The following is a 25719-nucleotide window of genomic DNA, read 5'->3' on the forward strand; positions in this document are numbered from 1 at the left end:
AGGGAGGGTTGCTGGGATCTGAGGGAGGAGTTAAGCTGCCAGGGCTGGTATAAAATCAGACACTTGGGTCTTTGGGGCACTCTTGGCTTCATGGCTCTTGGCTCGCCACCCGCTCCCAGTGTGGCATTGGGATTTCAGGTCGGCGGAATGGGTAGGACACATTTTAGGCTTTATCTCCCTCTTTTCTCCCTGACTTGTACATTTCCTCATTTCCCCTTCCCTTGTAAATAAACCTGTTATTAACCTTTTGTGTGTGCCTGCAGTTGAGTATTAGTAAGTCCCTTTTAAGTGCGCGGGTGAGGACCCCCAGTCAGGCAACCCATTTTATATTGGCGTTGCCCTGTAACAGTTTGGCGCCAATGTGGTTTCCAAGTTACACCCGTGGTTGACTAGCCCAAAGTAACTTTCCTTACGTGGTCACCATATGTGCACTAGGTCTGCGGGACTCGCAGTGTAATCTTTGTCGCAAGTCTTAAAAAGTCTGCTTCTTCCCCTCGTGACCAGTTCTCTCTTGTGGATGTGTTTTTGACCCAAACATATCCTCAACCATGAGCTTACACAGTTTTATTCCTAGCTTGAGTTATTTCATTTTTTTTCCGGCCTTGAGTTTAAGTAGCCTTTTTCCGTTAAATGTTACCACCAGTTTTATCAATGTAAATCAGTTGATAAAACCTGGTATATGGCACACGATTTTACTTCTGTATACATAGATGGGTGGTTTACAAGCCATCCCTTTACAGGCTGTGCTTCTGGGTGTTTTTTGGGTAATGTGTGTAAGTGCCTTTTGCTACATTCTTGGTTCTATGAGAGGTAGATGTTCTGCTTCACATACTGAGAATGTGCGACAACACATTCAGGCTCTTAGCTATGCAACAAGAATTCAGGCTCTTAACTTAGTTATGCAACAACAAAATCAGGCTCTTGATTTAACTATTAAGAGTATGAGGGATGGAAACTACTGTTTTTGAGTCAGCTTTTAAAAACATGCAGGATCAAGCTTTTAAAAGTATGCAGGACCAGCTTAAATTGGATGTGGTAGAGGCTCATGTGATGGCACAGAGGAGGGATAAACGTTCCCCTTCCCATGAGGACTGCAAGAGGGCAGAGTTAGAAGAGGAGGAGTATCATTTGTTAAATACCTTAAATACATCAGGACAAAGTCCTTCTCCATGTGACAAGGCCCCTCCTGTGCAGACTCCTGAGGCTCCACGGCCTCCACTTAATAGACCCACTGAAACTGTTCCCGGTTTTGCTGCTGTCACAGCCTGGCAGAGAAAGTGAAGGCCCAGAGCCGGGTGCCTCTCTGAGCTGCGTGAGTGTGGCCATTAGTCATGTTTCAAGATCAAATGTGTGAGAACAAGGGGCATCAAGGGGAATGGGGCCCCTCATATATGCAATTCGAACCTCCGTGATTTTCTGTACAAATGCCAATCTCGTACAGTTCTAGGAATTTTTCTTTTCTTTTTTCTTTTGCATTCAGTGCTGGGTATTGTATCTTTCCTATGTCCCCTCTATTGCTGTGCTAGAGTCTACAGAGGACAGTCTGTCTGATCCATCTCAGACTCCCTCATGTGAGCACATTTTCTCTATAGTAGTTTCCCCCATATCTGTGTTTTCCATCTCCTGAGGTCAACAGCAGCCAAAATTGGCGTGTACTGGAACATATTTTAGAGAGGGAGGCTACATCCCCATGACGTTTATGACATATGTGGCCATAATGGGTCTATTCTATTACTAGTCATTCTTGGTTAGCTCTACAAGTGCCTAATTTATACATTAAAACTTTGTCACAGGGTGTAGGGCAAGTGATTTTCAGGCTTTTCTGCCCTTCCACCATTAGGATTGCCCTGCCTGGGGCACCTGCATTTTGTTAAGATTTATTTATTTATTTATACAAGCACTGGGTACAGTCAGAAATGTGGGAGGGTGAGAGAATTCACCAGAGTCAGAGCGGAGAGCAGAGCAGGCAGACTGACAAAGTACACTGCTGAGGGGAGCAGCGGGCGGCAGGAGAGGTCTGCGCGCCATGTGGGACCCTCACCTGGTGGCCAGGGATCGAACTGGTGCTGCAGAGGCTCCGGGCAGCTTCGCAACCCAGCGCTCAACTGCTGCACCACCAGGGAGGCCCCTGTGTTTGCCATTTTGTTTGTCTTTTTTGTGATTTTATTCCTTGCTTTATTCTGTTCTTCTTGTTCATTCCTCTGTTGGCTTTGGCCTTAGGACTTCTTGTAGAATTTTTTGGAGTGGGTTTAGTTGTAATGAATTTCTGGAGTTTCTGTTTGTCTGAGAAGGTCCATATTTTTTCTTCGTAGAGGAAGGAGAGCTTTGCAGGGTAAAGTATTCTTGGTTGGCATTTGCTGTCTTGAAGTTTGCTGAATATGTTACTCCATTCTTTTCTTGCCCATAATGTTTCTTCGGAGAAGTCTGAAGTTAACCTGACTGGTTTTCCCTTATAAGTTATCTGTTTCTTCCCCCTTGCCAGTTTCATTATTTTTTGCTTGTCTTGGACTCTTGCAAGCTTTACTATTAGGTGTCTTGCTGTAGTTTTCTTTGCATTGTGCAATTGGGAGTTCTTCTTGCTTCTTATATGTCTATATTCATCTCCTTTTTCATGCTTGGGAAGTTTTCTTCAATTATCTCCTTGAATAATTTCTCAGTTCCTTTGTCTTTCTCCTCATCTTTCTGGAATGCCTATAACTCTTACATTTCCTCTCTTCATGGAGTCTGATAATTGTCTGAGAGTCTCCTCATACTGCTTCATTTGCACTTCTCTCTCCTTTTCTCTTTTGGCTCTTATTATTTCTGTATCTTTAAGAGTACTGATCAGGGGCCTCCCCGGTGGCGCAGCGGTTGAGCGCTGGGTTGCGAAGCTGCCCACGCGGCCTCTGCGGCGCTGGTTCGATCCCCGGCTGCTCCCTGGCCACCTGAGGAGGGTCCCACATGGCGTGCACACCTCTCCTGCCGCCCACTGCTCCCCTCTGACTGCTCTGCTCCCGCTCTGGCTGTGGTGAATTCTCTCACCCTCCCACGCTTCTGACTGTACCCAGTGCATGTATAAACAAACAAACAAACAAACAAATAAATAAAACATGCCTCTATTAAAAAAAAAAAAAAGAGTACTGATCAGTTCTTCCATTTCATCGCTTCTGTTTTCATTGCTTTTCCCAGAGTTCTTTATCTCCTCTAGTAATCTTTTAATCTCCTGTGTTTCTTTTCTTTCCTTTCTTAAGATGTTTCATTTTTCAGTTCAGTTATTATTTGTGTCAAATCCTTTTTTTCCTTTTCACTTTCTTTCTACTTTTTAATCACGATGATCATTCATTCTCTGATAGGCCGAGAAGTTCTTCGATGTCATTGTTGAGCTCTGCTCACTGTACTTCTTTGTGTGGTGTGTTCTCCTGTGGGATTGCTTGGTTATTTATATTTTTTCTTCTCCCTGTTGTTTGCTTTCTAATTAGTTCTATGCGTTGGGATGTTGTGCCACTGGTGTTGGCAGGCATCTCTTTGGAGTGCGCCTTTAGGGGTGCCGGAAACAGTTTACCAGACTGAGACCAGCACTGATAGGCCAAAACTCCACCAGGGTGTTGATGCTATGTTGCTGAGCGCTGTCCCTTATAGTTCCCTCTCTGTATTTACTGTTTCAACAGTATTTAGTTCTGGTCACGAGGTGGCGCCAGAGACCTGTACTTGCTGACCTTGCCTTTTCCCAGTGGTTCTCTGAGTAGCGGAGTGGTGGCAGAGGGGAGCACCTCAACACAGGGGCTCTTATTCCAGCTGGATGCTGTGTCTACCTGTGTTCACCCGGTGCTGTGCCCGCAGCTGTATGGATCCCGCGCCCTGAATTCTGCACTCTAGGTCTCAGTTCCGGGGCTATCAGATCCAAAACGCTGGCTGTCACCCTGTGCAGTGCCTGATGCTATGGTGCGTCCCACGCCCCAGATCCTGTACCTGGCTCTCAGTTCCAGGATGAGGTCTTGCTCCCTGTCTTATTTCCCTCCTTACCCCCATTTGCATGGCCCACCCTTTCTCAGAGCCTGAGGGTGTTTTGGGGATCCCTGGTTTCCAACTATCAGGATGTTGGTGATTTTTTTTTTGGTTGCTAGGTGGCGCCAGAGATCTTTCCCAGTGTCCTTCCAGAACTCTGTTTTTCTGGTGGGTCCAGGGGAACAAGTTGGGAGTGGCGTGGAGAGCTTCAAAGGCATGGGGGTGCTGTGCTGCCCTGTACCCCACCGCCGTGGGGATTCTGCGCCCCGAATTTCGTGCCCCAGGTCTCAGTTCCGAAGTCCTCCGATCCAGCATGTGGGCTGTAGCCCAGTTCAGTGTCCGCAGAAATTGTGCCTTTTGCACCCAGCTGCCATGACTGGGCGCCTGGTTTCTGATTACTCAGCGAGGGACATTCCCCTCGCTGAGGGCTCCCTCGGGTCTACCCGCAAGTCTAGGTCACACAGGCACAGGGACCTGGGCACCCGTGATCTGTGATCTGCTATCCGCATGCGCTTTTCGAGCGCACCGCTTTTCTGCACAAGCGTTCAGGGTGGCCTTGGGCTATTTGTAGGTCTCCTGGGAGTCTTTGTTTTTCTTTAAGGCGCCCTGAGCCATTCGCTCCCCTCCACGGTGATTCCTGCCTGGTTTTTGAAAGGTTCAGCGCGGTAAAGAAAAGGAGAGCCAGGCCAAATTTCTCAAAGGGAGGGAAAATTTATTGTGCCCCGGGCGGACCTCACGGACCCAAGGTGGGGGTCCGTGAAGCCGCGCCCATTGTCAGGGGCAGGCTGGCTTTTATAGGGGGAGGAGAGGTCAGGTGGGAGTCTGGGTTCTATGGGGGGGGGGGGAGTTTGTAGGGCTCCAAAAAATTTGTAGGACAGGAGAGGTTCTCTGTCTGAGAAAAGATTTGTAGGGCGAGGGGGAGGCTCATTGTCTGAATCCTCTTGGCAGGCATCCGCATTCCTGTCCCCAGGTGGGCTTGCTGGTGGGTTTTTACATCCCAGTCTCCTGCATGGACCTTTCAGTTCTCCACAGCTCCAGTTCACGGGGTGTGGTGCCTGAAATAGTTCCTTTCCACTCACAGGCCCGCTTGAGGAGTAGTTTGTTCTCGGTGGTTGTTTCACTTTTTTGTTTTTTCCTCCTTTCTGTTGGTCGGAGAGTGCCGACATTGTGGGTGGGGGAGGGTAGCAGGGTTCTGAGCTTTCCTCCCTTCTAGTCCTCTTTTATGGCAACTTTCTTCTTCAGGCAGTTTGCCAGAGTCGCCTGTTTATCTTCAGTTTTCACAGGGACCTGCCACTTTTCCTCCCTATTAACTTTTTTTTTTTTAATGGGAGGACTTACACCGTTTCCACGCTGCCATGTTGATCTCTCACATTATTGAATTAAAGAAGAAAAATCACATGGTTGTTACATGTGATGTTATAGATGGTGAAAAAGCTTTTGATAAAATCCAGCACCCACTCATGAAAAAGTCTAACAAACTAGGAGTAAAAGGGAACAGTGCTAAAATTGATAAAGTACTTTTGCAAAACCCTACAGCTAGCATTATTCTCAATAGTGAGAAACTAGAAGATTTCTCTCCCAAACAAACAAGACTATCCAGCATCCCTCTGGTAGTGCTAGCTAATGTTTTAAGACTAGAAAAGAAAAGGAAAAAAATACAGATCGGGGAAGAAGAATTAAAATTGTCATTGTTTGCAGATGACATGATTTCCTATTTAGAAATTCCTAGACTCAACAACAGCAAAAGCCCCAGACTGAGAAGTGATTATACAAGTTCATAGGACCGAAGGATTAATATAAAAAAGCCAATTGTTTTTCCATCCATTAGTAACGAATAAGTGGAATGAGAACTAAAAATACAATGCCATTTACATTAGCATCTCTCAAAATGAAATACTTAGGTTTAAAACTGACATTATATATACTGAATCTATGTGAGAAAAACTGGAAGACTGTTGAAAGAAATTAAAGGAGAACTAAATAAAAGACAATTCATGTTCATCAATGGGAGGATCAATGCTTTCCCTGTTTCTGTTCTCGCTTTTCACTGTAGATTCAATGAATCACAAAATTTCAGGAAGTTATTTTGTGGAGACTGGCAAAGAAAGTCTATTGTTTATATGGAGAAGCAAAAAACCTAGAACAAAATTGTAGGACTGATACACAAAATTGAAGGAGAATAAAATTGTAGGGCTGATACTGTTATAGGACAGGGAGAGGGGCAGCCCAAACCCCGCAAACCTGCCTATTCTACATGGGTTCTGCCATCCGCCGCATCAACACAAAACATAGGAGACTTTAATGGGAAGGAACTTTAATTAAAACTAGGAAACAATACAGTTAAGGCAAAGAGTCTAGTTTCTAAATGAAGCACCCAAAGTTACCCGTCCCCTCGTGGGTAAAAGTCCATCCATATGGGATCGGTCCAGAACAAGGCCCCAAAGCCTGCTACAAGTCTAAAGCATCTTCCAGTGGGGACCCACAGAAAAGGGTCACAAACAACCGGACAAGCCCGGAAGGAAAAGAGCAAAATCAACATCAAGATAAAAGCTGCCATTGTCACCTCCCCACGGGTCTCACCCACCTCTGTGTCACCCAGTCCACGACCAAAAGACAAGCGCAGTTTCTTTACGTGTCTCTAGGCTCCATGCACCTCCTCCAGGTCTCCTGGCTCCATCCTGCTTCCTTCCTTAGTCTCTTCTTCAGCTTCTCCTCTTCCTGCTCAGCTCCACCCTTCCTTGGGTGGGGCAGGGAACCTGGAACCTCCCCCTTTCCTGGGGACCACCCTGTTACAATCCCCCCTTTTAATTTTTATTCCACCATATCTATGGTGGCACAAATGTTAGGGTGTAGTCTTAGGAGACAGTCTTTTTTTAGGGTTACAATGTGTGTAAGAGAAGCAACAATTAGTCAGCAGCATTGTCCATGAATGTCCAGTATGACAGTTTTTCATTACTTGAAAATAGTCCATTATCCAAGCCAAAAGAAAAAAAATTGGAGCGTTAGCTAAAACAAGACAGCAAATATGTAAAAATCACAGGAAAAAAAAATCTTAAAATGGTTCAACTGATGTAAAACACAAATTTTCTCAACCTTGATCCCAAACTTTTAACAGCATAGCAAAAGTTTGCAAACTAAATCTACTTTTAAATCATTTTTCCTATTTTTTTTGCATAAAATCACAGGGTAGAAATAACTAACAGCAATTTTTAGCTGGCTTTGTTGAAATACTCCACACAGGATCAGAGCGAACCGGTGGCATCCAGTCGATGTAGGCTTCAGATATAAAGTTGGTCTCATCAGACTCCACCTGGGCTTTCCTCTTCTCGAGGGTACCAGGGCATTTTCGTTGGCCGGGTTGTCCAGTCCTGCCAATGGAGGCAAGCTTCCTCACCTTCTTTGGAGGTCTCTGGAACCCTACAAACAAGGCAAACAGGTTCTCCTCTTCTTGGTTCAGCTCTTTTTCAACTTTTTGGAAGAACTCCACACAAAGCCACACAATCAAACTCACGTCCAATTTTTTTTTTTTAAAACAGACAAAATCCCTATGGAAGTTATGCAAAAACAGACTCTAAGATAAGTAGCAAAAATTACTACCACTATTTGTATGCTGTGTTGGTATCAAGGGGAGAGAAAATGTGACAAGTTAGTTTTGCTGGAAAAAAAAATTACAACCTTTCTGCAGATCCTGGTTACTCAAAACAAAACAAAACAAAACAAAACAAAAACTTCGTGGATTCAGGACAGAATGCATAAAAAAATTTCCAGTATGTCAAAGAAACCTTAGTAAATGTCAGGTGTATTTCCAGGTCTATTCAGTCCTTTGTAGGAAAGTTTTTTCCTCTCAACAGTTCCATCAATAGGAATCTGTTGAGACCTTTTCTCCCTATATTTCCGGAAACAATTTCTGTAGGTGTGAAACAATTGAATTATACAATATTACAAGGTGACAATCACCATTGACAATTTACATACATACCAGATACTACTGTTAACATTTTGTACATACCAAAGTTTTACCATTTTCCCAAGTGACAATGCTTCCCTTCCAGTTTTACTTCATTAGGTAAAAGCCAAATAGAACAAATTCATGTAATGCCTTCCCAGGAGGAAAAGGAGAAACTTCGTGGAGTGTCTCAGGAGCTCTACTTGTAACAGGGTGGTCCCCAGGAAAGGGGGAGGTTCGAGGTTCCCTGCCCCACCCAAGGGAGGGTGGAGCTGAGCAGGAAGAGGGAAGCTGGAGAAGAGACTGAGGAAGGAAGCAGGATGGAGCAAGGAGACTTGGAGGAGGCACATGGAGCCTAGAGACACGTGAAGAAACTGCGCTTGTCTTTTGGTCGTGGACGGGGTGACACAGATGTGGGTGAGACCCGTGGGGAGGTGACAATGGCAGCTTTTATCTTGATGTTGATTTTGCTCTTTTCCTTCCGGGCTTGTCCAGTTGTTTGTGACCCTTTTCTGTGGGTCCCCACTGGAAGATGCTTTAGACTTGTAGCAGGCTTTGGGGCCTTGTTCTGGGCCAATCCCATATGGATGGACTTTTACCCACAAGGGGACGGGTAACTTTGGGTGCTTCATTTAGAAACTAGACTCTTTGCATTTCCTGTATTGTTTCCTAGTTTAATTAAAGTTCCTTCCCATTAAAGTCTCATGTTTTGTGTTGATGCGGCGGATGGCAGAACCCATTTAGAATAGGCAGGTTTGCGGGGCTTGGGCTGCCCCTCTCCCTGTCCTATAACATACTGAGGTTCCACAAAATTTCCTTGCATCAGTCAAATGACAGGCTACCAAATTTGTACTTGAATTTAGATTTCTGGGAAGCTTTGCCATAGATATCAGAAAATTAACAGAAACAACAATATTCAATCTCTATGAAGGCACCGACTTAGTTCAGTAGCACAATGTTGACAATCAAACCATAACTTTTTTTTTTTTTTTTTCCTTTCCAACGTCTATGGGCACCATGTATATCAATTCGTCGATCACTGGAGGTCAAGACAGTTAGACACAAGGACATACAGACATACAACGTATAGACAAAGACAGTTTTTTTTTTTTTTTTGTTATGCCACGTAGAATATGTTATGTAACTGCAGTTTTACTCCATAGGCTCAGAAAAAAAAATATCAAAGTCCAAAAAAAATGTGGAGTGTTGCTGGCAGAAAAATTTCCAGTTGTCATCCTGCAAACCTAAGACTTTGGAAATAGGAAGGAAAAGTTTTATTAATCACAAGAGTTACATGACCTTGTTTATCACCTTAGGGTTTTCAGTGTTGAAGACTTTTTGTTAGAAGTCAATCCTGGGGTATTCTGTACAGCAGCTGAAAGAGCAAAAGTAAACCTTTAAGCAAAAGGAGTCATCTCTTGTTAGCCACCAAGCAGGCACTCCTTGGGTTTCCTGGAATAGAACCTGAAAAAAAGCAAAATCAAAATATCAGTAATTAACTTTCAATTAAAAGGAGTCATCTCCTTACTTCTGTTAGCCACTCTGGGACAGAAGCTGAAAGAGCAGATTAAACATCTAAGAATAGATTACACCTCCCCCACACTAGGGAGGGACAACAACAACACAGGTATGAAAACCTGGTACAGTTACATGATGCACCCTAAAGAGTGCTTTCCACAACAGACCTTCCTCAGTAGGAAGCAGAAACTTAGAATCTTGTCTTACACCAGCAATTGAACAAATCCAGTATTCAAAAATGGCAAACATGCCCAAAACAAATTGTGTAGACAAAATTCACAGCAGCAAATCCTTTCAGACTCAGACAAAATCTTGTTAATTTTTCTGATCCAGACTTTGCAAAAATTCAAGTTATCTCCAAGAATCCATCAAGGATACCAGCGATTACCAGTTACTGCTTAAGGCTACTCTTTCCTTAACACCCAGGCATACATTTGCTAATTAAAAACACCACCACTCCACAGTTGGCTTGCAAAACCGGTCAGACACAGGGCAGGAAGTAGTCAAAGACAAAGCAACATACCACTGAAGAACCATTATTGCCTTTAGAAATGCTAATGAGACAGCAGAGATTACAAAAAGAAAGAAAAAAAAAAAAGTTCCAAGTGGCCTCAGACGCCATCTTTGATCTGGCCACATGGTCCAATGTACTGCCTAATCTTTTGAGTAAAACTGGCACAGAACAATTTCCACAAAATCAAATGTCTTAGAAAGTCACTACAAACAAATTACATACAGACACACAGATCTTCACAAAGCCCAAGCCAGTTTCTCAACAGCAAATCGACATATGAAACAAACACACCTGAGAAACCAAAAATCACATTTGCGCTTATGGTAGCCAGTGCCATAGGGAAGCCCAATTTCCCCATGGGGCTGACTAACCACGGATGGCTCTGTCCTAAATCCCTTCGTGGTTGCCAAATCTGTTATAGGACAGGGAGAGGGGCAGCCCAAACCCCGCAAACCTGCCTATTCTACATGGGTTCTGCCATCCGCCGCATCAACACAAAACATAGGAGACTTTAATGGGAAGGAACTTTAATTAAAACTAGGAAACAATACAGGTAAGGCAAAGAGTCTAGTTTCTAAATGAAGCACCCAAAGTTACCCGTCCCCTCGTGGATAAAAGTCCATCCATATGGGATCGGTCCAGAACAAGGCCCCAAAGCCTGCCACAAGTCTAAAGCATCTTCCAGTGGGGACCCACAGAAAAGGGTCACAAACAACCGGACAAGCCCGGAAGGAAAAGAGCAAAATCAACATCAAGATAAAAGCTGCCATTGTCACCTCCCCACAGGTCTCACCCACATCTGTGTCACCCAGTCTGTTATAGGACAGGGAGAGGGGTAGCCCAAGCCCCGCAAACCTGCCTATTCTAAATGGGTTCTGCCATCCGCCGCATCAACACAAAACATATGACGCTTTAATGGGAAGGAACTTTAATAAAAACTAGGAAACAATACAGGTAAGGCAAAGAGTCTAGTTTCTAAATGAAGCACCCAAAGTTACCCATCCCCTCGTGGGTAAAACTCCATCCATATGGGGTCGGCCCAGAGCAAGGCCCCAAAGCCTGCCACAAGTCTAAAGCATCTTCCAGTGGGGACCCACAGAAAAGGGTCACAAACAACCGGACAAGCCCGGAAGGAAAAGAGCAAAATCAACATCCAGATAAAAGCTGCCATTGTCACCTCCCCACGGGTCTCACCCACATCTGTGTCACCCAGTCCACAACCCAAAAGACAAGCGCAGTTTCTTCACATGTCTCTAGGCTCCATGTGCCTCCTCCAGGTCTCCTTGCCCCATCCTGCTTCCTTCCTCAGTCTCTTCTGCAGCTTCTTCTCTTGCTGCTCAGCTCCACCCTCCCTTGGGTGGGGCAGGGAACCTCCCCCTTTCCTGGGGACCACCCTGTTGCAAGTCCAGGACCAAAAGACAAGCGCAGTTTCTTTACGTGTCTCTAGGCTCCATGCGCCTCCTCCAGGTCTCCTTGCTCCATCCTGCTTCCTTCCTTCCTCAGTCTCTTCTTCTGCTTCTCCTCTTCCTGCTCAGCTCCACCCTTCCTTGGGTGGGGCAGGGAACCTGGAACCTCCCCCTTTCCTGGGGACCACCCTGTTACAATACTACCCGACTTCTATATTTAATGTAAAGAAACAGTAGTCAACAAGTGTGCTTTGACAAAAACATGGAGAACTAGATCAGTAAATGGACTAGAGCCCAGAAATAGATCTACATATAGTCCCTTGACCTTGACAAAGGAGCAAAAGCAAAACAATGGTGCCAAAATAATATTTGCACGAAATGGTGCTGGAACAATTAGAATCCACATCCAAATAAAAATGTACCTGGATACAGCTAGCATACCCTTCAAAAAAGTAAATTAAAATAATATACTTAGGGCCTTTGTAGTGGCCCAGTGATAGAGTCTCAGCGCTATCACTGCTAAGGCCTGAGTTCGACCCCCCGGCCAGGGAGCTAACCCACATGGTGCAGCAGACCTCTCCTGTCTCACCCGCTGCTCCCCTCAGCAGCGTATGTCAGTGAATCTGTCTGTTCTGCTCCCCATTCTGTCTTTGGTGGATCCTCTCACCCACCCCCCCACCTCTGGCCTGCACACCAGTTCTTCTATGCATAAACAAATAATCTTTAAAAATATAAAATAAAATGATATACTTATATGAAAATTGCAAAATTATAAAACTCTTAGAAAACAATACAGTAGAAAATTTAGATGACTCTAGGTATGCTAATGATTTTTCAGATATAATACCAAATGTGGAACCAAGCATAAGTGTTCATAGACATTGCTTTGTGTAACTGCCATTTTACAATTTAAGGTTTTGCTGGGTAAAGACTGCATTCCAGAGATAGTTTGGACCCTCACTCCACCTTTACTCTCTGGTCACCAATGAGGGCGAACTAGCTGTAATTGGAGCTGCATCTTGGCCTAGCCAGTCAGCTTAGAATGATAGCCGGGCAAAGTTGGAGAACGCATCCTTGTAGCCAATGAGTAACTGCCAGCATAATTTAACCTTATTAAAAGACCCCTGCTTCTTTTGTTCAGGGCTCTCGGTATCTGCCACTGCGTTGGTAGGTGCCGTGAACCCGGACTCAACTCGAGTCTGAAATAAACTCCCTTTTGTGTTTGCATCAGCTGTCTTTGGGTTCTTGGAGGCTATGCTTGCTGAGTCTGCTGACCTTGGGCACAACACCAAAGACATGATCTATGAAAGAAAGAATAAACTGGATTTCATTCATTGTATTATAAATACATAAAGTTTCTGCTTTGTAAATAAAAAGACAAACCATAGGTTGGAAGAAAATATTTGCAAAAGACACATTGACGAAGGATCGTTATCCATAATAGCTGAAGAACTCCTAAAACTCAACAACAATGACAATAAAAAATAGCCCTATTAAAAGTAGGACTCAGGCCTGCCTGTGACTATGTAAGTGCCATTCTTTTTCTCTCTCCTTTTCCTAACCAGTCCTTTTAAAATGTAAAAAAAAAAATAATAATAATAGGTCTCATATATTCCACCTGTTTATCTACCTAGGTGTCTGTTTCGGTCTTTGACCCTTTTATACATATATATGTGTATGTGTATGTATGTGTGTGTATATATTTATATAATTATAATGTATTATAAATATGTATTAATAATATAATTATATTAATGTAGATATAAATATATACATATAATGTAATTAGTACTATTTATTTTATATTAATAAAAGTAACAAATATATATTTATATATGGTAGAGATGTTCCACCCCTTATATTATTAAATAAAGTAACTCAAAACAACACAACACTGATTTACCACTCTACACCTAGTATAATGGTCAAAATCAAGATCACTAACAACAACAAATGGTGACAAGGATGTGGAAAAACAGGAACTCTCATTCTTTTTTTTTTTTTTAAAGATTTATTTATTTATTTATACAAGCACTGGGTACAGTCAGAAGTGCGGGAGGGTGAGAGGATTCACCAGAGCCAGAAAAGGGAACAGAATAGGCAGACTGACGAAATACACCACTGAGGTGAGCAGCGGGTGGCAGGAGAGGTCTGCGCACCATGCGGGACCCTTGCCCGGCGGCCGGGGATCAAACCAGTGTTGCAGAGGCTGCGGGCAGCTTCGCAGCCCAGTGCTCAACCATTGCACCACCAGGGAGGCCCAGAACTCTCATTCTTGCTGGTGAATGAGATGAAATGAAAAATGTTGCAGTCATTTTGGAAGACAGTTTGGTTGGTTGTTACAAAACTAAACGTACTTTTCTATAATTCAGCAATTCTGCTCCTTGATTTTACCCAAATGATCTGCGAACTTACGCACTTACAAAAACCTATACACAGATGTCTTTGGCAGTTTATTCATAATTTCAAAACTGGAAGTAAGTAATATGTCTTTCAGTAGGTGAATGGATAAATAAACTATGATTCATCTAGACAATGGAATGTTACTCAGTTCCAAAAAATAATGTAAAGACATGGCAGAAACTTAAATACTACTTAAATATTACTAAGTGTAAAAAGCTAGACTGAAAGCTATATGGGAAGGTCCATTCAAAATGAATCACATTTTGAAGAATTACTCAGTGAAATTTATTATCTCCAATTACTTTAGGGAAGACTCAGTATGCCTTTACAGTACCCAATAAAGCAAGCCTACAGCAATAGCAACAAAGTCAGTAAATAGAGATTCAACAATATGACTAAAACATATTTAATGTCTACATTTAGAACACTGCTTACAACATTGTTGTCATTGTGTCTGGAATGATTTAAAGAAAACCTGAGGCTGGCCACAAGGGAACTGAGCATTTGGTCAGGGGCAGCCAAGTGGTTGGGGATTATTGGTGGATAATTAAGGCGAAGGGAGGAGGAGATGCTGAAGGTGTAGGTGAGGGCATGAAGACATGCCCTTGGAGAGCCTGTCAAGGGGTCAGCCTAAGACAGAACTGTCTTCACTAGTCACAACTCTCCTCAAGGTTGGATTGAAATAAGATGATTCAAGTTGCCCTCGTGTCTCCTGCTTTCTAAACTTCTTCATCCCTTTATTTTCTCAAGACACTTATCCTATTCCAGTATTTTCAGCACTTGAGATTTCAAATAGTTATTTTTGATTTCTGCCTTTAACTCCTTACAGACAGCTATCACAACTTCGTCTCGTATCCAATTTAAACACATTTCTCACTGGCTGTGTGCCAGGTGCTCTTGTGGAAAATGGATTACAGGCACGAATAGCATATGGTCAGAGAGGGTCCTGCATCAGCATAGGAGCAGGGAAAAGCTTAAGAATATTCTAGAAGTTGTGACTGGAGCTTCTCTGAGCCTCAGATGGCTTAACTTTTGGTTATACAGAGAATAGGGAAGCTCTACCCATCTTCCTGGAGTCTTGCTCATTCCTTTATCCTTTCTTTCATTTCTGTCATCAATCTTGCTCTGCTGGTTGTTTCATACCAACCTCTAAACATGCTCAGGTACCCCATTCTAAATGTAGTCTGGTTTCTGTGTCCTTGGGCTCCCAACCTCCTTTATTGTTTTCACTACAATAATTCTAAAAAGGGGTCCTTTCAAATTCATTCTTTTCCAAATATTTACCTCATGCTTTTCCTGACACCTTCCTTCATTTTCATGGTGTTTCTAGACTCTAAATATTACATTGCATAAGGTTTTCCCCACTTTCTCTGCTAGGGGCTCTGTACTGTAGACCTAGCTCTAGTTTCTCCTCATTTGTGAAGCTAGTACCTCTCTTTTCTGTGCTTATAATGGCACCCATTACGTATTGTGAATCATAATAACAATTTTAAGCTTTTCCTCAGGTGTTAACTCCTGGATAACAGTGACAGTTAAAGAAATCCATGTACCCTGGTATGCTGTAAAGGACTGCTGCTGCATGAACCACACTTTCTCATTAAGAGTTAGATAAAACTCTGCACAAGGGACTCTGCACATTCAGCATACAGCTGTCCTTAAAGAGCCCCTCCTGTGAACCAGCTGGCCTCTGGGAAAAAATTCCCTAATGATTCTACTCCCTCCATAACTTGTTTTCTAAGCTTGTAGGACCTTCCCCATAAAAGAAAATTCCTTTCTGTCTGGCCTTGAAGAAGGTTGCAGCTCTGTGGTGAGTTGTTTCCCTTATTTAATAATCTCCCCTTACTGCAGTAATGCTATCAAATACAGTTTTGTTTTGTTTTTTTTAATTTATTTATTTATACAAGCACTGGGTACAGTCAGAAGCGCGGGAGGGTGAGAGAATTCACCAGAGCCAGAGTGGGGAGCAGAGCAGGCAGAAGGACCGAAGTACACTGCTGAGGGGAGCAGTGGGTGCAGCAGGAGAGGTCTTCCTGCCATGTGGGACCCTCTTCGGTGGCCGGGGAGCAGCCGGGGATGGAACTGGTGCTGCAGAGGCTGCGGGCAGCTTCGCAATCCAGCACTCAACTGCTGTGCCACCGGGGAGGCCCACAGTTTGGTTTTAAACCTGTCCCTATGTTTCGTTTATCTGTCTGGGTAGATATGTGCACCTTTCTTGCCAGATTTGGAAATGGGTTTTGGAACAATGATAGAGTCACGCTTGTGTTCTGAGCATGTCCTGCCCTGCCTCTGTCTCTCTTGCTCCCCATGAGGGTTTCCATCAGTTTGTTGCTATTTCAGTCTCAGAGTCTGCTGTTGTAGCTCCCTGTCTACCCCATCTTCCTCCTTCCTCACCTACCTGTCTCCTAAGCAAACTTCAGACTTCAGCTTGAACCAGAGAGACCTGCCTATAGAGTAGATTCCTTAGAGTGCGGAGTCTGGCAGGCTTCTGACTCATGTGGGAAGCACAGACTTTGATTTCCTGTGAAAGAGGAACTGAGCTTATCCTCTGAGCAGGGAGTAGTTTCACAATTGTTTTTTTTTTTTTAGAACTGATCTAAAGGAATTGTATTAGTCTGCTTATTTATTTTGTTGGGATTTCTGAGTTTTAATATACTGCAATTTGAAGACTAATATTGGTGTGTGTGTGTGTGTGTGTGTGTGTGTGCATGTGTGTGCCAACGGTGGGGCTGGGGTGAGCACAAGATAATGAACATAGCAGAAACAGGATAAGGAAAGAATTTGGGAGAACAGACCTGGGCACAGAGAGTGTCTTCCTCAGGGAAAGCTCCTTAAAATGCTCCCCCACTGTTTGCATTTTCAGGCCACCCAAGGACAAAGGGGGAGGCACATCCCAGTGCTGAGACAGCAGGTTAGTCTTCATGTCCCTCCAAAGCGCCTTTTTACTGGAGGTAGCTCTTTTCCACAGTGGTTGTTTTGGAAATTAGCAAAGTTTCTATCACTGTATTGGCTGACCTGGGTGCTGTCCACAGTTAAAGTGAGAACAATCTAAGAGCATTTTTGTGTTTTTTATGGAGGGAAAGTGAACTTCCCCATTCTCTTTGACTTTAGAACTTTTTAACAATATTATTTCTGACAGTTTTCCCTCACCCTTACTTTCATGCAGAGCTTTGTTTTGTTGGTTACTGTCGTTCTCCATGTTCTTATTCATGGTAATGTTGCTTGTAGATCAAGGCCCCTGCCCACGGTTCTGTTTCCACCTTCAGATGTCTACACACGCCTGCTTCCAGGGAGACTCCACTCTCACTTTCCCATTTGCTCCGGAGATCCTCCCCACGCCATCTGTGTCCTGCTCCCACCCTGGGCACCTGCTTACCTGGCCTGGAGGACCTGCCCTGTGCTCCTCTGCGCTGCGCTCCCAGAGCTCTCCCCTTGGCGCAGAACCCCTCTCACAGGCCGCACTGTGGGGTTCGTGGGCTGCCTGATGTCTCCAGGCCCCAGACTTTAGCCCTCCCGCTTTCCTAAGCCCTCCCAGTTGTGGGAGACTCTGTCAGTCATCATCACACCTCAGTTCCCACACGGTGCCTGAAACAGATGAGCAAGAAATGTGTGATGAATGAATAAGGAGATGAGCCTGTCTGAGCTGGTTTCCTCATTTGTGTGTGTGCGTGGCTGTAGGTCGGGTCACATGAGTAAATGGGACAAACAGGAATTGGCAGAGTCTTACCAGTGAGATTTCCCTTAAAGGGGGAGCACAGGTGTTTTCTACTAAGCAGGAGTTTTCATGTCAGTCGGAGATTTAAGTCTAGGATCCAACAGCTATATAACCTGAGTCTTGGGTGTGGAGACTGGGTGACCTACTGAGTTTTGGGGGATATTTTCCCCATTCTATGCTGGGTCTTGTATCCTGGCCTGTTTTTCCTATCAGCTGTGCTAGACTCTCTAGAGGATACAGTGTGTTCCAAAGTACCCTGTATTCTCTAGTTGAGCATATTTTCTGTAGATGGTAAAATCTCAGGAAATATTGGAAAAGTTAATAAAGAAGATAAAGCAATCACTTGGCCTTAATTATCAGACTCAAAGACAAGTTCATTTCAACACAGTTGGCACCTGTTCCTCATGTCAACCCTCAGTACTGAGAATGACATTGGGTTCATGTTTCAGTCCTGTCTCACTTTCCAGAAATGTTTTTTTAGTTAGTTTTTTTTTTTTTTTTAACAAGAAGAATGTCTGCTCAGTGATTAATGAATTTTTTTTAAGGTGTGAATGAATGTTTTTAAGGTGTGAATGAATTTTTTTTGTACGGCCTTCCAGTTCCTTTTTTTTTGATGTAAATGTAATTCTGAAGATTTTATTTGTAATAAAAGATGAAGCTTAGAACTGGATCACCTGGCCCTTTCTCTTTCTTATGTCCTCCAAGTTCAAAATGCTTGCATCTCTTAATAGCCAACATTTTCTTAGATCTGCAGTTGGGCTCAACACATTCAAGTCTCAGCACAATCTTCTTTGTACTTTTAGCATTTTTCCGGAAAATTGGCTTAGTCTGTCCACCATAGCCACTCTGCTTCCTGTCATATCACCGCTTTCCCTGGGCATAGAGAGAATCCTTGCCCTTCTTGTACTGTGTCACTTTGTGGGGCTGAACCTTGCCACACTTCTTACAGAAGGTCCGGTGGGTTTTAGGAATGTTCACCATGATTGCGAGAGCGCTATTGTCAAGGAAAGAAAGATCTCAGCCTTCCGGTTCTTCTAATAGTTTTCAATATACCTCAGTTCATCATTTAACACTACCAACATAATTCATGATTCATGAGAATGTACATTGATTTTCTGTTCTATTTGTGTCTAGATAGGCCAGAAATGGCAGGCTGTCTACCCCAGAGAGTGTCTGTAGGGTCGAGCTGTCCAAAGGCTGCTTGTGCAAGATGGTGCTGTCCCTTTGACAAACTCTTGGTGCTGGTAGCACACTGGTAAGCAGTAGACTGAAATCCAACCAACTCACAGTGACAGATGGAGGTGTTGCCAGGTGTGGCTGCTGAGGTGACACTGCAACCTCTAAGGGGAAACCATTAATAAACTAAAAAGGTTAATACATTTAATTATTTTTTATTACTATCAAAAAAGCCCCACTTTTTTCAAGCCCTCAAGCTCGGTAAATAATACTATCCTTCTTTGATTTCACTTCTCTTCCTTAAGATGTAAGTTAGAGATCTTTTGAATTTGGTAAACAGTATAATCTCATCAATTATAAGTTTACATATATGTACAGTGAGATAACTAAAATAAGATCTTGCTTTCAAGGATCTTATAAAATATTTTTTAAAGTTCAATTTAAAGGGTTGACTTTTTAGTTACTTACTTTGAAAATAAGGTTCTGTAAGTGTGCTGAGTGGAAGTATCCTCTAGCCACAGTGTGAAGGCCAGGCTAGACATCAACTGGATGCTAGATCAACACCAGGAGGCGTTGTCAGAGGATCAGAGGTGCTGGGCAGCATTCAAAGGTGGCCAGATACTGGTTGGCAGTGCCAGCATTGACTCTATATAAACTGCCAAAATTAACTCTATTAATTAATTAACTAAATTATTAATTAATTAATTAGTTCTATTAATTAAATACCTGCATCTCTATAGAGAAACTCTGTGATTGTGGGAATAGACCTCCTAAGAAAAATAACACACAAAACTTTCATTTTATTTAAACATTTTAAAAGCATATTCACAAGCCCAATCAGGGACAAAAGAACCAAAAGATTGTACTTGCCTTATATTCATTTGCATTTCAACTTTAAAAAGAATGAAAAATAACTGGATTTTTAAAATAAGAATGAAATGATTTCATGTAAGTAAACTACACAACCAACATAAGGAACAGGATTCTGCAAGATTGAGATGAATAACAAAAAGAATGTTTGTGTGAAGTGTTATTTTGAAGACTTATCTGATACTTCCTTAAGAAATATTGAAAGGGCCTCCCCTGGTGGCTTAGTGCTGGGCTGCAGAGCTGCATGCAGCCTCTGCAGTACCGGTTCAATACCCTAGCCGCAGGCGAGGGTCCCCATGGCACGCAGACCTCTCCTGCTGCACCCGCTGCTCCCCTCAGCAGTGTATTTCATCCGTCTGCCTGTTTTGTTCCTCGCTTGGCTCTGGTGAATTCTCTCACCCTCCTGCGCTTCTGATTGTACCCAGTGCTTGTATAAATAAATAAATCTTTTTTAGAAAAAAAAAAAAAAAAGAAATATTGATAGTCCTTAAGTAATTCCTGGGCCCTGTGGGAATCAGTATTGCAGAAATTTGCCAGGCCCCTACACAATGCTAGAAATAAGTTCTATCCAACTGAAATAAATGAAATTTGTTTCACACACACAAAACAACAACAACAGTAACTCATAAAACAGTGCAAGAGTCTATGGCAGGAGCCATGACCTATTGCTTTTCTTTACTCTGAGCAGATATAATGAGTAAGTTGTCACTCCTCCTTCCTCGGTTCCTGTGAAAGGATATGGTATCTTACTGGGAGGGTCAGGCAGCTGGTGGTTCTCATCCCCTCTAATTCCAAGTTGCATGAGACTGCTTTTGTAGGTTAGGGTTCCTATTGTGCCAGCATGCTCGTGACAGGTTCACTATTCGGCAGACAGATAAAGGAGACTCCTGGAGCCCTTGGTCTATTTTTCAGGCTCTGACGCTCTCTCAGGGAACCAGGAACACAGGCACACCAGGCAGGGAGGCCCTCAATGTGCAAGGAGGTAGGCACGGGCCGTGCAGTGGGAACTGGGAGGCCGGCAGGCAACTGAACCTTCCAGAACCTCCACAAATCTTTACGCTCTCTTTCTCTCTTTGGGCTCTGGCTTTCTCTCTCACATCTTCATGTGGGCTCATACTCTGGTAGCGACCTGTCTCTGAGTGATGCCACCTTATATCCCTGACCACTAGGTTCAGGTGTGCACACTTGCATATGCACGTGCACACCCACCTGTCAGGTGTCCAAAGTCAGGCACTCATGCCTGGTAACCACACGCCTGCATCAAGACAATCAAGGACACAGGTGATAGCCATAGAGGCTAATGGTACAAAAAACCTGATTTATTACATTTACCCTGCAGTTCCCTTCTTCCGCCACGTCCCACCCTTAGGCATAGAGGTTCTACCACAGGGTTGGCAGCTGCAAATGCTGGGGTCTCAATGGACCTTGTCTCAGCTCACTTGTAGGCCAGAGAAGCTCCATACATAGCAAGAATAGCCAATTAAGACAATTAGTCTCACTCAGTACTTGTATCAGCAACTCAGGATATATCCTAGGTTAAAAGGCAGTTCATCAGGAACTGCCCAGTGATGCAGCAGTTTGAGAACAGTGCTGTGGAACTGTCTGCAGCCTCTGCAGCGCCGGTTTGATTCCTGGCCTGCCAGGGCGATTCCCACATGGCGCGGCAGACCTCTCCTGTCTCGCGCCCGCTGCTCCCCTCAGCAGTGTATTTCAGTCCTTGTGCCTGTTCTGCTCCATGCTCTGTCCGTGGTGAATCCTCTCAAGCTCCTGCGCCTCTGGCTTGTACCCCAATGCTAGTATAAATAACTAAATCTTAAAAAAAAGGGAAAATAGAATTTCAGATTGAGCAAGATTGAGTTCTAAAAAATAAAAGGAAATATATTGTATAGTAGTATTTAAATTTTTTTGGGGGGGAAACACATCTTTGTGATTTTTTTCTACCATAAATTTTTATTTTAGTTGCCAGGCTGTATGCAGCCTGGCTTCTGTACTTCCTATTATATAGAATCAATTGCATGGAGAACATTAGGCAAGGCTTAGCATTTGAAAAGACACATGAGTTTGGCAACTAATATTTATTTTAAACATAAGTGGTGCCAATTACCTTTCCTTTGTTAGTTTCTACAAGCCCATGCTGAGTGTTTTCCTTTCTATTTCTCTGCCATCTAATTTTACATCAGTTTATGATGTTTATCTATTTGCCTACACATGTTTGAATTTTAAAATATTTTGTTTGTAATTAATTTTTTTTAAAGATTTATGTATTTGTTGATCCATTTATTGATTTATACATACAAGCACTGGGTACAATCAGAAGAGCGGGAGGGTGAGAGAATTCACCAGAGCCAGAGCGGGGAGCAGAGCAGGCAGAAGGACCGAAGTACACTACTGAGGGGAGCAGTGGGCGGCAGGAGAGGTCTGGGCACCATGTGGGGCCCTCCTCTGGTGTCCGGGGAGCAGCCGGGGATCGAACTGGCACTGCAGAGGCTGTGGGCAGCTTCGCAACCCAGCGCTCAATCTCTGCGCCACTGGGGAGGCCCCTGGTTTTAATTAATTAATTAACTTTTCAAATGAGGTAACATTGGGATCCTCTCACTACATATCACCACCACATTTGCTCTTTAAAATGGGCTCGGAGATATTAGCATCGTGGTAGCTAAGATTTTCCTATTTTTGGCCCCCTTGTCTTTAAACAAATAATTAGAATTTTATTCACAACAAAGGTGTCCCCTTGGGAGATGTGGGTGTAGCACCAAATGCCTAAGGACCTGGGAGGAGTCACGCCCCCCTGTAGATCCCGTAATAAGCAGGAGACCTTGATACAGGCTATAGAGCCAGAGGAATCAGTGAACCTGCGCCAGCCTTTCATTGTGGTTGGGAAAATGTGAATAGTGTTGACCTGGGCAGAGAACTACAGATGAGTGAGAAGTTACAGAAGTTCAGTCTCTCTAAGCAGGTATTCCAGCAGGAGTTTGGTGACTGCATGAGACTGAACTGTTCAGTGCGTGACCTCTCCGGTGGGGCTAAGGAGAGTGCTGACTGAGTGTATAAACACTCCAGTTGTGTGGGACATAGCTGTGGGGACCCGTGTCCCCCTAGCAGGACACAGAATTCTGAGGGAGGATGTCTGTGATTAGGAGGATGAAAAGGGTTGTGACAGAGGAGATGAGAATATCAAAGGTCACTAGGAAAGGGAACAGCTAAGCAAATCTTTTCCAGCTCCCTGGTAAGGGTCTTAGGCCTGGTGCAGTTAATAATCCAATGCAATTGTAAGTAACAAGTTTGCTTAATAAATCTTTTCTTAGAGAGCTTTCTATCTAAGTTTTAGCTTAGCTAAAGAAAGTTACATTTTTAACAAGGTCAGGCAGCCCGCCATGCTGGTCTCTCTCTCCAAGGCCATCCCTGAATACCGGCATCATTCCCCCTTTTGCCCGCCCCCTTGTCTAGGAACTTTGCAGCAAATGGTTGTGCCTGCTAAAAACCGATGTCATCAATGTAAGATAGTGGTGTATAAAAGGAACCCTTTGTCTTTTAACAGGTGCTCAGACCTTATGGGACTACCCAGGTCTGGGACCTCATGCATGAGTAATGAAGCTTCTCCTGACCTCACCATTCCTGAAGTACCGCTTGTTCTTCCTCTGCCTGGGTAAAAGGCTAGAATTTATTTCTTCAACAACTAAGGGACATTGATTTCTGTCAGTTGAGCCAAGGTCCTCAGCACAAGATCCATCCATGAGCCTCTGGAAAAACACGCCCACTATCTCTCCAATTGGTCTGTGGGTTATCGAATAGCCTTCCTTTGTGGCCAGCTGCTTCTAATAGCTTTTAGTTAGCAGAGAAAGCAAGTATGATAAATGGAGCACTATTAGTAAAACAGACCAGTTACCTGTGGACTATGGAGAAATCACCAACTAGATCTATTGCACCATCTTCTGGAAAAGGAAAAGGTAATCTTCCAATAGATAGTGGTCATAAGAACCAGAGAAGAAATAATAGAAAAATAAATTCTTAGAAACAATAGAAAAATAAATTCTAAAAAATAGAGAAATAAAATTTTCTGCAAGAGATAAGAGTGGAGCTGTTGTACCCATGCCTAATAACCACATATCATACCCAGATATAATGATTCCAAAACTAACACCACATTTTAAGGTAACTAGTAAAGAGTGTAGGAGGTGTCTCCTGCAGTGAGAAATGCAAAACTACAAGAACATGAAAAATCAAGAAAACATACTATCACCGAAAGATAATAATTCATCAATCACTAGCTCAAAGGAGTAGAATTTTGTGGCCTGACTGATGCATCATTCAAAATAGTTATGTTAAAGAAACTCAACAAGGTACAGAAGTCTCAGAAAGTTAATATTGTGAAATGAGAGGCAAAATATATGAACAAAATGAGGTATCCAAGAAACATGAGTTGTTAAAAAGAAACGAACACTAATCCTGGAGCTGGATAATTGAATGACAAAAGCAAAATAAATAAGTAAAAATCAGTAGAGATCATCTGAATCAGAGTAGAGAAATGAAAGGAAAACAGAATAAACAGGTTAGATGGTAGATAATTCCAGAGAATTAGAGGAGGACAAAGAGAAAATGTTGGAAAGAGAAAACAAAGGCTACATGATATAGTATTCCACAAGACGAACAAAGATTAGAATACTAAGAACTCAGCAGAGAAATTGGGAGCAGAATGTTTATTTAAAGAAATAATAGGTGCACCTTTCCCAATCATGGGATGGGAACTGGACATCTAAGAAAACAGACAAGAAATGTAATTTTCTCTCAGTGCATGAAGAATTTCTATAGGAGACTTTGTAATGAAAAACAAAGATAAGGAGAGAATCTTTGAGACATCCAGGATACAAAAGATATAACCTACAAAGGAATCTCTATCAGGCCATGAAAGGGAGCTCATCATTTGTTCTTTACACTGAAATGAGAAATTTTAATTGGTGACATGAAAACTTATGAAAACATGAAACATACTGGTAGACACAAAGGTAAATTTTTAGAATATTCTAATCTGTAATAGGGATAGTTAATAGTTTCTTAATCATTTAATAGGGATAGTTAATAGTTTCTTAATCATTTAACTACAGTATGAAGGTTAAAGGAAAGAATGCTAAAAATAGCTATAGCTCATATAATGGTTAATGTATATGTAACTAAAGGAAGCAAATTTTGAGAGTAAATTTTAAAAGGGGGAGTAAAATGGTGGGGTTTTTGTATGTGGCAAAGTAAGTTGCTATAAACTTAAAATGAAGTTTTATCAATGAGATGCTTTATGTAAGCCTCATGGTAAGGTAACCACAAAATAGAAACCAAGATTAGATTCACAAAACATAATTAGGAATGGAAAACAGCCTATGATCTTGGAAAATCACCAATTTAGAAAAGGTGGGAGAAACAGAGGAAAAAATTTGGAAATACAAACAACCAGAAAGTAATTAATAAAGATGACATTTGTAAGTCCTTATCAATAATTACTCCAACTGTAAATGGATTGAATTCAGTAACCAAAAGGCACTTAGTGGCTAAATGGATTAAAAAAACAAGACCAGCTATATGATGCCTACAAGAGACTCATTTCAGCTTTAAGGAAACACAGAGTCTCAAAGTTTAGGGATGAGAAAAGTTTCCATACAAGGACAAAACAGAAGAAAGTAAGAGTAACTATACTCGTATCAGGCAGAATAGACCTTGAGCCAAAAATGCTAAGAAGAGACAAAGAAAGTTAATATGTAATGGTATGGGGATCAATTCATGAGAAGTTACAATATTTACAAATATACGTGTACCCACTATTGGAATCCCTAACTATATTAAGCAAACACTAACCAATTAAGGGAAAAATAGACAATAATAAAATATAGTGGAACTTCAATACACCATTTTGACCAATGGATAGACCATCCACAGACAATCAATGAGGAATTGTTTTTCAACCAAATATTAGACCAAATGACCAAACAGACATAGACAGAGCATACTATGCAATAATAACATCAAAAAGTTGAGATATATTTACACAATGGACTATTACCGTTCAAAAAGGACAAATTCGTGCCATCTGCGACAACATAGATGCAGCTGGAAGGGATTATGCTAGCCAAAATAAGTCAGAAGGAAAAAGATAGTATTGGATGCTCTCGGTTATATGAGGAATGTAGAGAAACTGAACAAAAGG

The 25719-nt window shown here is 42.6% G+C and overlaps 1 long non-coding RNA gene and 1 pseudogene across 1 annotated transcript; one reads left to right on the forward strand and one right to left on the reverse strand.

Annotated features, from left to right (window-relative positions):
* Positions 1–15533: 15533 nt before the first annotated feature.
* Positions 15534–17316, forward strand: LOC119255550 (uncharacterized). Its single transcript, XR_005127491.2, has 3 exons — positions 15534–15578; positions 16632–16679; positions 17035–17316. It is a non-coding gene; the product is annotated as an uncharacterized LOC119255550 (long non-coding RNA).
* Positions 17317–18116: 800 nt separating this feature from the next.
* LOC119255549 (60S ribosomal protein L36a-like) lies at positions 18117–18495 on the reverse strand (annotated as a pseudogene).
* Between the last annotated feature and the right edge of the window lie 7224 nt (positions 18496–25719).

Source organism: Talpa occidentalis, unplaced genomic scaffold, assembly GCF_014898055.3.
Source record: "Talpa occidentalis isolate TD23 unplaced genomic scaffold, MPIMG_talOcc4v2.1 talOcc4.3, whole genome shotgun sequence".
NCBI classification, from domain to species: domain Eukaryota; kingdom Metazoa; phylum Chordata; class Mammalia; order Eulipotyphla; family Talpidae; genus Talpa; species Talpa occidentalis.